Source organism: Ambystoma mexicanum, chromosome 5q (assembly GCF_040938575.1).
Source record: "Ambystoma mexicanum isolate Mex_15411 chromosome 5q, UKY_AmexF1_1, whole genome shotgun sequence".
Lineage (NCBI taxonomy): Eukaryota > Metazoa > Chordata > Amphibia > Caudata > Ambystomatidae > Ambystoma > Ambystoma mexicanum.
Window position 1 is genome coordinate 1318195058 of NC_090933.1, and position 17001 is coordinate 1318212058.

General features: G+C 45.2%; 1 protein-coding gene and 1 pseudogene across 1 annotated transcript in view; one reads left to right on the top strand and one right to left on the bottom strand.

Moving 5' to 3' along the window:
• LOC138498494 (zinc finger protein 585A-like) overlaps window positions 1-13850 on the top strand; it is a 76309-nt pseudogene extending 62459 nt beyond the window's left edge.
• Window positions 1-17001, bottom strand: part of LOC138498495 (zinc finger protein 850-like) — a gene marked incomplete in the record, with an annotated part of 1369857 nt that overhangs the window by 1092245 nt on the left and 260611 nt on the right.

The following is a 17001-nucleotide window of genomic DNA, read 5'->3' on the forward strand; positions in this document are numbered from 1 at the left end:
TTCCAAGAACGTTGGGCTGGTCCTAGCTCCTTGGAAGCAGTGATCATGACACCTATCTGCTGCCTTTGACCTTGTTGACCACAAGACCCTATGCCACCATCTTGTCACCACAGCTAATTTCTCCCCCAGGGCCTGTAAATGGATAACCTCCTTTCTGCAAGAAAGAGTAATGAAGGTTTTCTCCGACACAGCCTCTGCCAATCCCAGCCTCATCCAATGTGGCGTCCCACAGGGCTGCTGCATTGCCCCCACCCTCTACAATCTCTTCACGAGGCCCCTCTTCAAAATTCTGGACACCCTGGGCATCTCATACACTAACTATAATGATGACACTCAGGTGCTCATCCCCCTCTCGGGTGACTACACGTCTGACCTTAACACCCTCAACTCTATATACACGCCACAATCCAATCTTGGATGGCAGAAAACTGACTATGCCTCAATACTGAGAAAACCAAACTTCTGCTTATTGGATCCCCGTCCACCCTGGGCAGGCTGGACAAGCAATACAGCTCTTTCACTGTTGACAACATCCCTATCTTAGTCTCTCAAACAGTCAAAACCCTTGGTGTCTACCTGGATCCGAACCTGACTATGGACATACAGGTCAATGCCATAGTTTCCTCCTCAGCCTACCACTCTAAACTGCTTAATGCTGTGAGGCCCTATCTCTCCCAACAGAACTGCCTCACTATCGCCAGGGAAATAATTGGCTCAGGACTTGACTACTGCAATGCCCTACTCATAGGAACATCAGGAAAAACCTTGCTAAACTACAACTGGTTCAGAATAATGTCCATAGGGCCGCCACCGGCCTCTCACGCAGGGACCACATCTCTGGTCTCAGAAGACAAGTCTACTGGCTCCCAGTCAAGGAAAGAATCATCTTCAAAACCCTTGCCCTGACGCACAAGTGCCTCCATGACATGGCTCCACCCTACCTTGTCCAAAAGATCTCCAAACCCTGCACCACTAGGCCAGCCAGAACAGCATATGCTAACATGATGACTGTTCCCAAAACTAACACAGCACGTGCTGGTGGCACCAGCTTCCCCACCATGGCTGCCACACATTGGAACGCCCTACCACCACACCTTAGGCAAATTGAATCCCATGGTGCCTTTCGTAAGGCCATCAAAACCAAGCTCTTCGTGTAAACCTGCAGGCCCTATGTGTACATCCTAAACAATCTGTATGTTCACTTTTGCTAATGTATGTACCAACAAGTATGTAACCTGTAACTTCAAGACTACTTTTTGGGCGGCTTCTTGTAACCCTTAAATAAGCCTTCTTACGCTCCGTTTTAAGCACCTCAATGCCCGTGGGCTGTAGAGTGCTCTGCAAATGTAAAAAATAAAATAAAATAAATACACATCTCCTGGGGAGTCCATGGTAGGGATATGTAGTCCCTTGTGTGCTTGAGGAGGGCATCCAGCACTTGGTTCAGAATGCGAGAAAATAAGGGTTGTGATATGCCATGCATGTGCTCCACTATGTGCTAGTAGGTGCCTGTGGCAAGGAAGTGGAGCACCAACACTACCTTCAGTAGAGGGGGGATGGCGGTGCGTATTTCAATGAGGCTGACAATGTCATCCTGTATCATGTCCACGACGGTGGTGATGGTGTCCCGGTCCAGACGGTACAGGGTGTGGATCTGCTCAGGGGTTAGGTTGAAAGGACTGGCTCTGATGCGAGGGATTGGGGGCTGCCTGCGTGGTACCACTGGCTGCACTGGTGGGGCATGCTGGGCCTGTCTCACCCTCCTTCTCCTCCTGTGTCTCCTCTGTGGTGCCTGCTGTTGCTGTTGTTGCTGGTGTGGCAATGCAAGCATGTCCTCCAGCTCCAGTATTGCTACTACTATTGGAATCATCTTGTTGTGGGAAGGGATGTGGTGTGTGGGTGTGCTCCTTTTTTACTGGCTGTACTGGCCCAGACTCCATTGCCTCCACCTGTGCTGATTGTGTGCACCTGTGGCAGTTGGGAACACTGCACATAGCATTTTACAGTTGGTTCACTTCACATAGCATTTTACAGTTGGTTCACGATGCAGGTATTACCGGCATGCCGGTATCCCCTATCAGCACCTTCATGATGCCGGTATTTGCTTGTCCGCCTGACTTGTGATTTCCTCCCATTAGCGACATGCCGGTATTGCCGGTATGAAGGGCCGCATGCCCATGCCCATTCCCTTTCCACCATTAGAGGCACCGTTATTAACGGTGCCTCTAATAGCGGGGTCTTAAGTGGGAATAACCCGGAGCCGTATGCGATGCCGGTAATCCTTTACCGGCATCGTTTTTCCATTACCTCCAACCTCAGAATGACCCCCACTGTCTCAGTGAGGAATATCCTCCATTGGAATACAGAGTCTTGTGCTATCACCCCAGCACCAGGTAAACATTCCTGTGCACCTGGGACAACAGTCTTCAACACAAATGCTCCTCTTCCTCCTCCTCCGTCGCCTGTGAACCTTTAGGGTGAACAATGACATGCTGTTAGTCATCACACATACTATCACAAGTCTCTCCCCGTCTCACCTGCTTTTGTTGTTTGCTTGCGACCCTCTGGGATGTCTTTTTTTCTCACGGTCTGGGATTTGTACAAACCCGAACGCTGGTCCTTGGATTCCAGCGCGAGGTTCAGTATTCAGTTTCCGGGAGCGTTCAGAAGTCCAGGATGGATACCAGGAAGCAATGAAGTTGCACTCGGAGGCACGGAACGCCGTGACCCGAGCGCGTAAGAATTACAGGAAGATAAGGTAAAGGAATAGGAGAAAGGATGGGGTTTCAAGGAATCGGGAACAAGGAATCAAATGGGAGCCCCGAACAAACTCCGGCAACACACGTCCGACTACAGCAAGCGGTAGCATTGAGATATGCGGAGCCACGGGGGGCGTGTCTCTCTTGTAGAGCGTGCAGCGTGGAACGTAGAGACTGACCAGGAGCTTTCCAACATGGCCACTCAAAACGGAAGGATCACTGCATTCAATCCCCTATGGGTCAGGGACCAGGAAGTCCAGAAGGGGCACAGACGACGGTTGATGACACATACTTGTATGTGGGCTTGCTAGTCACACCTGCTACATGGTGGAGGGACATCCTACGCATGTGGTATGGGGGGGGGTATGGTCGATTGCAGGCAAATGCATATGGCCACAGCAAGGTGGGGGTAGTCTCAGCTGAGGGTGTACACCCCGTTGGCATGTGCTCTTCCCATCTGGTGCTGCCGAGGTGGCCTGTACATACGGGTGTGCTGCAGGTCCACTTTGGCACTTGTCCTTTCTCAGCACACATGGGTATTGCACGTAGTTGCAAGAGCTCCCATGCAGATTCATACTGCTGTGCATACTTGCCCACCTATGTCTGCATACAGTGCCGACCTTAGCAGCGCCTGAGGAAAAAAGATATTTGCCAGGTTGTAATGCGGTGGTGATTCCGCCCGACACCTCAGTGGAAACCGTAATTACTGCTGTATTACCGCCAGTGTCGTAAAGAGGGCAATTTTCTTAAATAGCAATATTCTGGTTTGGTTCTCTCTCCATTCGATAATTGTGTGTATGACAAGTGTGACGGTTCAAAAGAAGGAAACAGGCTCTTTTTAGGACATTCTTCAACAAGGTTTATTAAATAATACAGTGTAAATCCCTATGGCTATGGGGTATCCCCTACCTACAGGACCAACTAAGGTGCTTGGCAGTATTTTCCAATGTCCAAAGCAAGAATCTGTCCACCGTCCAAAAGCTAACACTATCTGACCCCATCACTAGTACAAACACAATAAAGGGGCAGGAGAACGACTCCCTTCTCCTGCTCGCTGCTTCCAGCACTTCTCTTCTCAAAATGTGCTTTTTCAATAGTTCTTGGTAACTCTTCATCAGTTCATTGAATTCTTTCCTCGCGTTACTCTATGTATTCTTCACTTTGGATGTGGCTTTACTTGGTTCAGATTGATTTATCATAAACACCGCTCTGGTATTCAGCTCTTCATACTCTTTCTTTCTTACGTCCCACTCTTCTGCTTGGGACACAGGTTTTATTTTCCTTTCTTTGCTGGACAAAGAGTTATTCACTTTATTATTCCCCACTTCAGGTATCTGTGTCTTTCTATCTTTTATTCAAAACACTTAAGTGCATTAATGTTAACATTGAGCTTTTCTCACTCTCCTTTACCTCCCTTGTCTGTATCGTTCTTATTCCTTTTCTTGTATTTTCTCAGTTCGTTCTTAACAAGGATATCACATTTCAATTCTCTTCCCCTTCAGGGATCAATATTGTTCTCTAGCTCAGACTCTCACAGTTCTCATTCAGCAAGGATATTCTACTTCCATTCACCTCTCTTCCAGAGAGTGGTATTGCTCTCCTCCTGGCCTTATCACAGTTCACATTCAGCAAGGATATTCTACTTCATTCACCTCTCCTCCAGAGAGTGGTACTGCTCTCCTCCTTGCCTTATCACAGTTCACATTCAGCAAGGATATTCTACTTCCATTCACCTCTCCTTCAGAGAGCGGTATTGCTCTCCTCCTTCCCTTATCACAGTTCACATTCAGCAAGGATATTCTACTTCTATTCAACTCTCCTTCAGAGAGCGGTATTGCTCTCCTCCTTGCCTTACCACAGTTTACATTCAGCAAGGATATTCTACTTCCATTCACCTCTCCTCCAGAGAGCGGTATTGCTCTCCTCCTTGCCTAATCACAGTTCACATTCAGCAAGGATATTCTACTTCCATTCACCTCTCCTCCAGAGAGTGGTATTGCTCTCCTCCTTGCCTTACCACAGTTCACATTCAGCAAGGATATTCCACTTCCATTCACCTCTCCTTCAGAGAGTGGTATTGCTCTCCTCCTTGCCTTATCACAGTTCACATTCAGCAAGGATATTCTACTTCCATTCACCTCTCCTTCAGAGAGTGGTATTGCTCTCCTCCTTGCCTTATCACAGTTCACATTCAGCAGGGATATTCTACTTCCATTCACCTCTCCTCCAGAGAGTGGTATTGCACTCCTCCTTGCCTTATCACAGTTCACATTCAGCAAGGATATTCTACTTCCATTCACCGCTCCTTCAGAGAGCGGTATTGCTCTCCTCCTTGCCTTATCACAGTTCACATTCAGCAAGGATATTCTACTTTCATTCACCTCTCCTTCAGAGAGCGGTATTGCTCTCCTCCTGGCCTTATCACAGTTCACATTCAGCAAGGATATTCTACTTTCATTCACCTCTCCTCCAGAGAGTGGTATTGCTCTCCTCCTTGCCTTACCACAGTTCACATTCAGCAAGGATATTCTACTTTCATTCACCTCTCCTCCAGAGAGTGGTATTGCTCTCCTCCTTGCCTTACTACAGTTCACATTCAGGAGTGATATTCTACTTCCATTCACCTCTCCTCCAGAGAGTGGTATTGCTCCCCTCCTTGCCTCATCCCAATTCACATTCAGCAGGGATATTCTACTTCCGTTCACCTCTCCTCCAGAGAGCGGTATTGCTCTCCTCCTTGCGTTATCACAGTTCACATTCAGCAAGGATATTCTACTTCTATTCACCTCTCCTCCAGAGAGTGGTATTGCTCCCCTCCTTGCCTCATCCCAATTCACATTCAGCAAGGATATTCTACTTCCATTCACCTCTCCTGCAGAGAGTGGTATTTCACTCCTCCTTGCCTTATCACAGTTCACATTCAGCAGGGATATTCTACTTCCATTCACCTCTCCTCCAGAGAGCGGTATTGCTCTCCTTCTTGCGTTATCACAGTTCACATTCAAAAGGATATTCTACTTTCATTCACCTCTCCTTCAGAGAGCGGTATTGCTCTCCTCCTTGCCTTACCACAGTTCACATTCAGGAGGGATATTCTACTTCCATTCACCTCTCCTTCAGAGAGTGGTATTGCTCTCCTCCTTGCCTTACCACAGTTCACATTCAGCAAGGATATTCTACTTCCATTCACCTCTCCTTCAGAGAGCGGTATTGCTCTCCTCCTTGCCTTACCACAGTTCACATTCAGAAGGGATATTCTACTTCCATTCACCTCCCCTCCAGAGAGCGGTATTGCACTCCTCCTTGCCTTATCACAGTTCACATTCAGAAAGAATATTCTACTTCCATTCACCTCTCCTTCAGAGAGTGGTATTGCTCGCCTCCTTGCCTTATCACAGTTCACATTCAGCAAGGATATTCTACTTCCCTTCACCTCTCCTTCAGAGAGTGGTATTGATCTCCTCCTTGCCTTACCACAGTTCACATTCAGGAGGCATATTCTACTTCCATTCACCTCTCCTCCAGAGAGCGGTATTGCACTCCCCCTTGCCTTATCACAGTTCACATTCAGAAAGGATATTCTACTTCCATTCACCTCTCCTTCAGAGACCGGTATTGCTCTCCTCCTTGCCTTACCACAGTTCACATTCAGCAAGGATATTGTACTTCCATTCACCTCTCCTTCAGAGAATGGTATTGCTCGCCTCTCGCCTTATCACAGTTCACATTCTGTAGGTTTTTCTTCAGGGTCTTTTCATTAGTACTGATACTAGTTATTTGTGTTGTATAATACTCATCCGTCATCGTCCCCTGCCGTGCCAGCCTGTCCCCTGTAATCTTTGGTCTGACCAGGAAAGTTATTCAGGGATTTTATGGGTACAGCAACAGTTTTATTTCTCCGCTGCACTATTGTGCCAACTTCCTATGCCTCTCTCGCATACGCTAGTCGCTCCACCTCTCAGTTATTCGGAGTGTCAAAGGGGAGCCACTCAGTTTTTTGTAGCTTATCAGTGGTATTGGTGTAGTTGCCCGGGCCGGCTGCCCACCACAATTCTTTTTTGGTCACGGCACTTCCCAGTTTCGAGCTCCATTCGGCTCATCCTTTCTCAAGCTCTCGGTTACGCTGGCTTCTCTGCGTTATCTCTGCTGCTTCCCAGCTGATTTGGATTTTGCGGACTCAGTGTCCTCTTGCGGCTCTGCCTCTTCACAGGTTCATGTTGCCATCATGTGTCACTTCTCCTCTCCCTCTCAGCTTTTTACTTGATGAGTGTTCCTCTTTCTGTTCACTCATCTCATTGGATTGGTCTCTTTAAGAAAAAGAGACAGTTTCACTTTCTTCAGCATAATAACATAGGTTATCTTTTTTAGCCCAGTCCTGATAGTTGATAGGGTTTGACAGACCCATATATGTAGTCGTATTTACTGGTGAAGGGAGATCCACACAGGAACTGGAATCCTTGTCCCCTAAGAAGGAGTCTCTCCCATTGAGGTCTAGCTTGCCTCTGCCCCTAGAGAGGGTGGTGCGGAGCGGGCTCACCTTCCTAGCCTCACAGGGAGGGGGTTCCCCCTTTGGAGAAAAGGGAAGAATTCCATAAATTCATCATACTAGGCTTTCTGCTAATACTTAACCCACAATGCACATTTCTTTTAATATGTACATTTCCATACATCTTTGGTAATTTTAAAGATGGCTACTGCAATACACTTGTCTCGAGTTACAGCCATTTTTACTTTGTATATGGCCACTGCAATACCCTACTTTACGGGTCTAGTTGCTGCAATGTAGGCACTGAATATGATGTGTAACCCGAACAGGCGTCAAACACCATGGTTGTAGACTGCAATGCTTAGCTGCTGCGCGATTTCCCTCACATCAAGAGGAGGTGTGTATTCAATTCACAGATCAATTTGAGGCATATAGAAAGATGTATATAGATATCTTGGGCAACAGAAAACATCTGTATCTGTTGCAGACACGTGGCATTTCAGACATGAGCATAACACCAGTGAACACATGTCCCTACTCGAAATACAAGAACTAATTGCCTGACGTGAAGCTTTTTGGCAACGGTTAGTAAAAAGTTTGTATTTAAGTGACATTTAGAATGATTGTCACATTAAAAATGAGATAGGACTCTAAAAAATGCATTTACATTTACGTGTAGGTAAAATGGCTGACAAAGTATGCCTACAATTTTTTTTTCATATGAAAGCACCAAGGGTGAGTATTTTCAAGAGGAGCAACCAGTGCATTCTCATTTTTTTAATCAATATAATTTCTAAAAAAAATATATATATTTGATTATTCCGATCGGAATCTGTGATTCTTTACAAAACACGTGGGAAGTCATTGTTATGTCACATATTCAATTTTTTGTCCTGATAAATGTCCCGTAGTCAGAGCCATAAAACTCTAAGCACGAAGTGGACCGACAAACAGCGTGTCGACAGACAACAGATTAGATATCAGTGGCACATTAAATATGACAATCTCATTAGTGTCCTCAAATGTGCCCATATTGAATTGTGGTCGACTCTATTATGCTAAACAATTGGCACGATGATGCAAACATAGATTCCTATGGTATTTGGACAATATGAATTGTTGAGATGTTGTATTTTAACATTGTTTTGTTCTAAATAAAAAATATATAAAATATATATTTTTGTAATGGAGGTGTGCTGACCTATTAGGCGCTATTTGCTTACCTTATACACTTTACCTCATTGCCAGAAATATCATTCTATTGGTCTCTGACACATGCTTGCTCTTACTGTCAATTCTGGGGGAGAGGGATGGGTTTGGAGTTTATATAGGTTTAAATTCAATTGGGCCTCACTATAAGGTTGGCGGAATGGGTTTACCGGCACCGGTAAACCCGTTCCGCCCTATTACGAGGTCTCCTCGTGGGACCCTCAATGGGCTTGGAAAACCAGGCGTCCTTACCGTGTCCCGCGAGGGGACCAGGTAGCTAACAACGGGCCCGTCATTAACGGGCCCGTTGTTAGCTCCATCCCCATTCCCATTGAGCCCTATGGGGGCTCGAATGGGAATGGTGATGGACCGGGTCCGGGTTCCTTGGACGGGGAATTACCGGGTCCGCCAAGGTTGCGATGGCCCGGTAATTCCTCATTCGAGGAACCCGGGCCCGGATTGCGATATGGAGGCAATCATGCCGCTAAAAGCGGCATGGTTACCTCCAACCTTCTAATGAGGCCCAGTGTTTGAATTTAGCGCCAGAATAGCCTGTGCCGTTCTCGCTGTGGGAAGAGATTGGCGCTTTTTCTTTAAATCACAATTCAGTTCTTGTTTCTTCAATGATGCTGTTGGGAACATGTTTGTGTGAGAAAAAAGAGGCTCTGCAGTATTGCACACCACTTCAATGATTGGAGCACACCTGCACATTGTAGGGGTTTGGCTTGCCTAGACAGGACAGCAACATTATTATTTACCTTGCAGTAGTAATATGTAGAATCTCTGCCACATATATAAGAGGGTCCCGCTAATGAAAAATAAAGGCTGTTGGTAAAATAATTCTTAGATTTACACTTCACCAGATCAACTTATAAGTAATCCTTCTAAAGACAGCCATGTGAGGCACCATACACTTTAAAACTTTGTCTAGCCCCTGAAGAAAATCACATCAACCAGATTGGGGATTGAAACATGTTGAGCAGTGTCATAGGAATTGCAATATGATACACCAATAATGGAGAAGAATACCACAGTTCCTTTTTATATATTGTTGATAATGTTTCTCTGTGATTATGTACTGTGCTTTCTTAGGAATCCGAAGAACTAAACAAAAACAGAAAAAAAAAACGAATGGGAGAAGGGAATTGGAAAAATAACCTAATTCCAAAAATGTGATCAAAGGGAGCAGGGGTTGCAGGGGTGTTCCCGCTCTCTTTGATCGACATTCCTGGTCTTTGTGGGTTCTGGGGTGTCCCCTGCTTCCACAAAAAGGAAAACGGGGGAAGGCAAACTTAAAAACAAAAGGAAAGGACCCTGCAACACAGTCTCCCTTCCATGTGCGTGAAGGGAATTGGCGTTGCACAGGGATTGCGGAGGCAATGGCACACTTTGCCGTTTACCGCCAGAAGGCCGCCAGAAGGTACGTAAGGCAGTGGAGAGGAGCGGGTGGTCTGAAATGTCCATGGGAAACAAAACCAAAAATTATTTCCGAAAAAAATTGCTTTCATTTTTTTCTCCCTCATTCATTTTGGATTCTATCATTTCACAGTGATCTGCTTTCTTAGAATGGTGCTGGGTTTCACACTGAGAGGTGAATTGTCTTGTGATTGTTACATTAATGTGATTTATCATTTGGTAAATGAGATGGACATGATATGTTTTGCCATTTAATGGATTTATATATTTATATATTTGTTGCATTTATTTTAGCAATGTATATTTTTTTTAGCAATTTCCAAGTGTCTGAAGGTCTATTTGTTTTCCTAATTCACCACTAGAAGTAAGGGTTACTAAAGAGTGCTCTCTGAATACTCTGGTCACATTTATAAAGTAATGGCTGTTGGATATAGTATTCATGTTTGGACGAAAACACATTAGCCCAAATGTAATGGAGTCATCAGTGATTACATAATAGACTGGTCAAACATGTGTCTGATTGGTGACAAGCTGCTGAGCTATTGTTAAACCCCTGCCTTTATCATTTGTATATGGAAATAGGGAGCTTCTATGTAATAATGTAATCATTTCTGAATAATTAAAATGGTAGAACATATATACATGTTCCTGATGATTAAAATATCCATTTAAAATGTTTTTTTCACCCAGGCTGTGTTTTTTTCCTAATATTTTGGATGCTAAAATGTTCTAAATAAAAATGAATCCCACTATTCATGCAGTATGTATCCTCTGTCCCATTAAATGTTCCCATTGGAGCATCACTACTCTGCCACCTATTAGGGCGCCTTTCCCCAATAGATGGCACTTCAAAATCGTATAAGTTACTACGTGAGGATTCACATCACTGTTACTGAGTAGACTCTTCTTGTTACATGTGATGCCTGCGATTGTGAACGTGTTGAAATTAATAATATGCATCTCCTTTTATGTTAATAGGTGACTGATGCCCAAGAAATGCAACAGTGATTGTTCCATTCTCTGGACTATCGCAGTGAAAAGCTTCATTGTTAGAATATGCAATTTCCAAGCATCTTAGAAGTGTGCACGTTTGGGGTCCAGTTGCCTTTTCAGAGTATTCAGGAACTGGGATTGAAAGGCCAGTTGGATACATGATGGCTGCCGTTCATGCAACCCCTTTGTGGTAACATCCAGTAACCAAGCATGTTCATTCTGTCAATCCTGGGGGAGAGGGATATCTAGCATGAACATGACAATGTGTTATGTGCAGTAAGAAAAGTATTTCTCATTTGTGCTCTGAATTTGGAAAAGGTTCAGTGAAAAGGGTCCTCTCATTAAACTGGCAGGAAACTTTACACACCCACAGAATGTGGGAACAATTGCCATCTCAAGAACATATTTATTGCCCACTTGAGGACATAGGTGAAAACCCTTATCAGTGCACTGAATTTAAGAACAGCATCCATTTGCATGGTACACTTATGTGCCACCAACAAATGCATACAGATGAGAAACCTCATGAATGCACTGAATGTGGAAAATGGTTTGCTGAGAAGGCAGATCTTATTAGCCACCAGAGAACATATACAGGTGTGAAACCTTATGAGTGCATTGAATGTGGGAAAGGTTTTGCTCGGAAACAGTACCTTATTAACCACCAGAGTAGACATACAGGTGAGACACCACATGAGTGCACTGAATGTGGTAAAGGGTTTGCTGCAAAGGGTGAGCTTACTATCCACCAGAGAACACATACAGGTGAGAAACCTTATGAGTGCACTGAATGTGGGAAAGGGTTTGCTCAGAAGGAACATCTTATTCGCCACCAGACAACACATACAGGCATGAAATTACATGTCTGCAGTGAATGTGGAAAATAATTTGTTACAAAGGGAGAGCTTACTATTCACCAGAGAACACATACAGGTGAGAAACCTTATGAGTGCACTGAATGTGGGAAAGGGTTTGCTCAAAAGGGAGATCTTACTATCCACCAGAGAACACATACAGGTGAGAAACCTTATGAGTGCATTGAATGTGGGAAAGGTTTTGCTCGGAAACAGTACCTTATTAACCACCAGAGTAGACATACAGGTGAGACACCACATGAGTGCACTGAATGTGGTAAAGGGTTTGCTGCAAAGGGTGAGCTTACTATCCACCAGAGAACACATACAGGTGAGAAACCTTATGAGTGCACTGAATGTGGGAAAGGGTTTGCTCAGAAGGAACATCTTATTCGCCACCAGACAACACATACAGGCATGAAATTACATGTCTGCAGTGAATGTGGAAAATAATTTGTTACAAAGGGAGAGCTTACTATTCACCAGAGAACACATACAGGTGAGAAACCTTATGAGTGCACTGAATGTGGGAAAGGGTTTGCTCAAAAGGGAGATCTTACTATCCACCAGAGAACACATACAGGTGAGAAACCTTATGAGTGCATTGAATGTGGGAAAGGATTTACTCATAAGGGACATCTTATTAGCCACCACAGAACACATACAGGTGAGAAACCTCATGAGTGCCCTGCATGTGGGAAAGGGTTTGCTCAAAAGGGAGAGCTTGTTAGCCACCAGAGAATACATACAGGTGAGAAACCTTATGAGTGCACTGAATGTAGAAAAGGTTTTACTCATAAGGGACATCTTATTAGCCACCAGAGAACACATACAGGTGAGAAACCTTATGAGTGCACTGAATGTGGAAAAGGTTTTGCTCGGAAACAACTCCTTATTAACCACCGGAGAATCCATACAGGTGAAAAACCTTATGAGTGCATTCAATGTGGGAAAGGGTTTACTAAGAAGATGCATCTTATTAGACACCAGAGTAGACATACAGATGAGAAACCTCATGAGTGCACTGAATGTGGGAAACGGTTTGCTGCAAAGGGAGAGCTTACGATCCACCAGAGTAGACATACAGGTGAGAAACCTTATGAGTGCACTGAATGTGGAAAAGGTTTTGCTTGGAAACAACTCCTTATTACCCACCATAGAACACATACAGGTGTGAAACCTTATGAGTGCACTGAATGTGGGAAAGGGTTTGCTCAGAAGGGACCTCTTATTCGCCACCAGAGAGCACATACAGGTGAAAAATTACATGTCTGCAGTGAATGTGGAAAAGGATTTACTACAAAGGGAGTGCTTACTATCCACCAGAGAACACATACAGGTGAGAAACCTTATGAGTGCACTGAATGTGAGAAAGGGTTTGCTCAAAAGGGAGATCTTACTATCCACCAGAGAACACATACAGGTGAGAAACCATATGAGTGTACTGAATGTGGTGAAGGTTTTGCTCGGAAACAATACCTTATTAACCACCAGAGAAGACATACAGGTGATAAACCTTATCGGTGCACTGAATGTGGAAAACGCTATAGTCAGAACAGTCTCCTTATTACGCACCAGACAAAACATGCATGCCTGGGTCCATTTCAGCGTAGTGAATGTGGCGAATACTTCAGTACACAGGATGTTCTTATCTGCCATGAGAGAGGACATGTAGGTGGTGAAATCTCTTCTGCAATTGAAGGTGCTTCAGAGAGACGGAGGTGCTTCTACAATGCTACTGAGTTTGGCATGGCTGTTGACTAACACTGAGAAGAACCTCTATCTTGGAGATCCTCTTAACATGAAAATGCTGTCATTCTGTGGACAGAATTTGAGATTTTCTCCCTAACCTGTATAACATTGGAAGTTCCTCCTTTCCTCTGTGATGTACAGAAGCAATCTGAGGGGTACCTCCTCTTCAGAATGATGTATCAGTCCTTAGTAAGTTGCTTAATTATCAGCTCTTCGCACAATGCTAACCTATCAGTTCTTAGCTAGATGCTTCGAAGCCGCTTGGTGAAATATCTATGTAGGTCCTAAGTCAAAGACTCTGCCTCACACTTGCTTTTGTCTTGGCCGAAGCAGCCTGCTGCTTATTCCCTTAACACAGAAAATAAAATGAAATTGACTTTACAGCCTATGGGAGGTATGCATTTGAGGTTCACGCACTGCCCTGCTCAAAACTACATGTATAAACATGTTTGCATGCATGCATGTATGAATAAGCTGTTTTTAAATTGCTAAGCCCGTTGCTATAATAAATGGTTACACATCAAAGCTTGAAAACAACATGGAAAGCTTAGAAAGCTAGAGTGCACGGTACAACCGTGATCGTCCTTTTAACCGTTAACAAGGAAAACGTATGGTAGCACAACAACAACGTTTTTTCTAGGCAGGCAGGTATTCAAGGAGCATCATGAGTATGCTAACAAGTGGATCGATTGGAGTGCTCACACTCAAACACGAAAAAAAGGGGGCCACCCGTCTCGGCGTACCTAGCCCTAAGGAAGAACACCCTAGCCCTGGCGGGGGTGCCTATCCCTGGCTAGCGCGTGGTGTATCGCCTGTCCCTCAACCTTCTATACTGGTGGTAGTGTCTGTTGGCAGGCACAGATCGTCCAAAAAGAAAAAGAATAAAAAATGGTGTTCTCCAGAAGGTTGAGCAATATTCAACAAAGCTGTGGATTAGATCTTAGGGCTGCTCTGTCTGGAGTGTGGGTACAACCTGCGGGGCAGGTCAACTGTTTGTATACCTTCCAAAGTGTATAACTTTAATGGTGCCCCTGGGTCACTGAGGTTGGGATGGAAAAACAGTTCAACTGGAGAAACCACTGGTGGGTAGAGCAGTAAAACACAGCCGAAGGGCTGGAGGACTAAAAATTGGCTCTTATAAAAATGTTTAGCTCACTCAATGGTGATGAGTGTGCTACAGCAAGTATTATTTAGAAAAAAGTCTCTCTGTTGGTATAAGAGAGATCAGAGGTGGGTCATGAGAGCCCTCATGACCGAAAGGGGTCGACCGGTTTCAATGGCGTAGGGGATTCGAGCCATCTTCATCAGGACCGTGATTGTACATGCAAACTGGGTTGCCAGGGTTCAGAGAAAAGCTGAACGTGATCGGGAAATTGCTGGTGTCTCCTGTAGGGAGGCAAAAGAAGAGGGGGGGGAGGGTAGAGAGGGAAAAGCGATCAGGGCATGTAAAGGACACTTGCAACTAACTATTCAGTGCAAGCGTAGGGGTGGAGCTCTTAATGCATTTGGGTGAGCATGTGGAGCAGGAACTGTGAAGGTCACTTATTACAGGAGAGGTGAGGGTGCCTGGGCACCTGTGAGGGGTCTCACCGCCGGAGAGAGGAGGGGGAGTGCGTGACTGGGTCACGGGGGGAAGGACTGGTGGGCGGAACAAAGGGGAAAGGGGTGAATGCACCATGCACACTAATGGTGGACGGAGTGCCAAGGGGGCAAAAAATGTGTGAGCCCCTATGTGGTAAAACACCCAGGCAGGTGCAGTATTTTGTGTGCCAATGTGAAGATCTTGAAAACCCTTACCTCGGGGCCAGCGTCCAAAGTAGGAGGCAGGAGGCGATAGGAGATCAAGGGTAGTTCAAAGCACGACAATTTGATGCAAAAAAAGCGGCAATCCAAACCACAGGTCAAGCGTACCTGTTAAGAACACAAGTGATGATAAATTAGGCTCCAAACAAACATGGCAGAGGCTATGTGGAGACAAATCTGTGGGGCCTGGGTGTGGGCGGTACCTGCAAGGGGGCTGCTGCTCGCCTCTGGGTGGTCCGTGTGCTGTATCTAGCTGTACAGCTCCGGACTGGCGATACTGGCAAAGTAAGGCCCATCGCCTATAAAAAGAGCGCAGAAACGCGGTCGAACGGGCTCGCATAAGCGACGTAATGACGCAGCTGGCTCCATAGGAACGCCTCGGGCGTGTGGAGGCAGCGGAAAAGAGAGCCCGAGTGCCTCTCAAAAACACAGGAGAGCGCGCTCGGGCTACCAATGGTCCGGCAAATTGCAGGACTCAATTGTTGCTGATGCGATACACCACGCGCTACTCAGGGATAGGCACCCCGCCAGGGCTAGGGTGTTCTTCCTTAGGGCTAGGTACGCCGAGACGGGTGGCCTCCTTTTTTTCGTGTTTGAGTGTGAGCACTCCAATCGATCCACTTGTTAGCATACTCATGATGCTCCTTGAATACCTGCCTACACATCAAAGCTCCCATCTTGCTGTGTAGCTACTTTTGCAAAACAAGGATATTATAGGCCTCTAGCAGCATAAAACATGTTACGTATACTCTCTGCTGCTTTACAAAACTACTATAATATATACTGTCCTTCAAGGCATTACCTTTTACTTAGCCTTGTCAAGATAACGTTGTTCTACTATTATGAGGGGAGTTCTGACATGAAATGGCATCTCATTTGTTGCTCCTATCCCGCAGGGCAGAATGGGTGAAGTCCCATGACAGGGGGCACTGTTCTATGAATTATTTGCCGAGACACTGGCTACCACTTATGAGTAATCCTGTGTGTATGTGGTGCCAGAGAACATATACAGATGTGAAACTGCATTAGCACAGTAAATGCAGGAAGCTTTTGGTATTCTCTTGGACCCCTTGGTTGCCTGTGACAAAATTGACCATTAGATCCTGCTTAGTCTAAGAGATGCCTGCATCAGGGACTCGGCCATTGGCCATTATATCCTCCTTGGTCCAAGATATGGCTGCATCGGGCCCTCAGCCATTGACCATTATTTCTTCCTGCATCAGGGACTCGGCCATTGACCATTAGATCCTACTTAGTCTAAGAGATGCCTGCATCAGGGACTCGGCCATTGACCATTATATCCTCCTTGGTCCAAGATATGGCTGCATCGGGCCCTCAGCCTTTGACCATTATTTCTTCCTTGGTCTAAGAGATTCCTGCATCAGGGACTCAGCCATTGCCCATTAGACCCTACTTAGTCGAGGAGATGCCTGCCTCAGGGACTCTACCTTCTCCTTTTTGCAATCCTTCCAGGCTGATCGAACATAAGCAGGTATGATGCCTCATTTGTTTGTTTGTTTGTTTGTTTGTTTGTTTATTTGTATGGCGCACCTTACCCAGGGGCAACAGGGCGCAGGCAAAAAGATAATTCGAAGCTTACAATGTTACAGAAATATACAGTTGAAGTAAAATAAAAATATTCAAGGATTACAGGAATAAGAAATATACAAATCTTCATACATAAAAAATCAATATCTATACAGGAGAGAAATATACAGATGTGTACAGG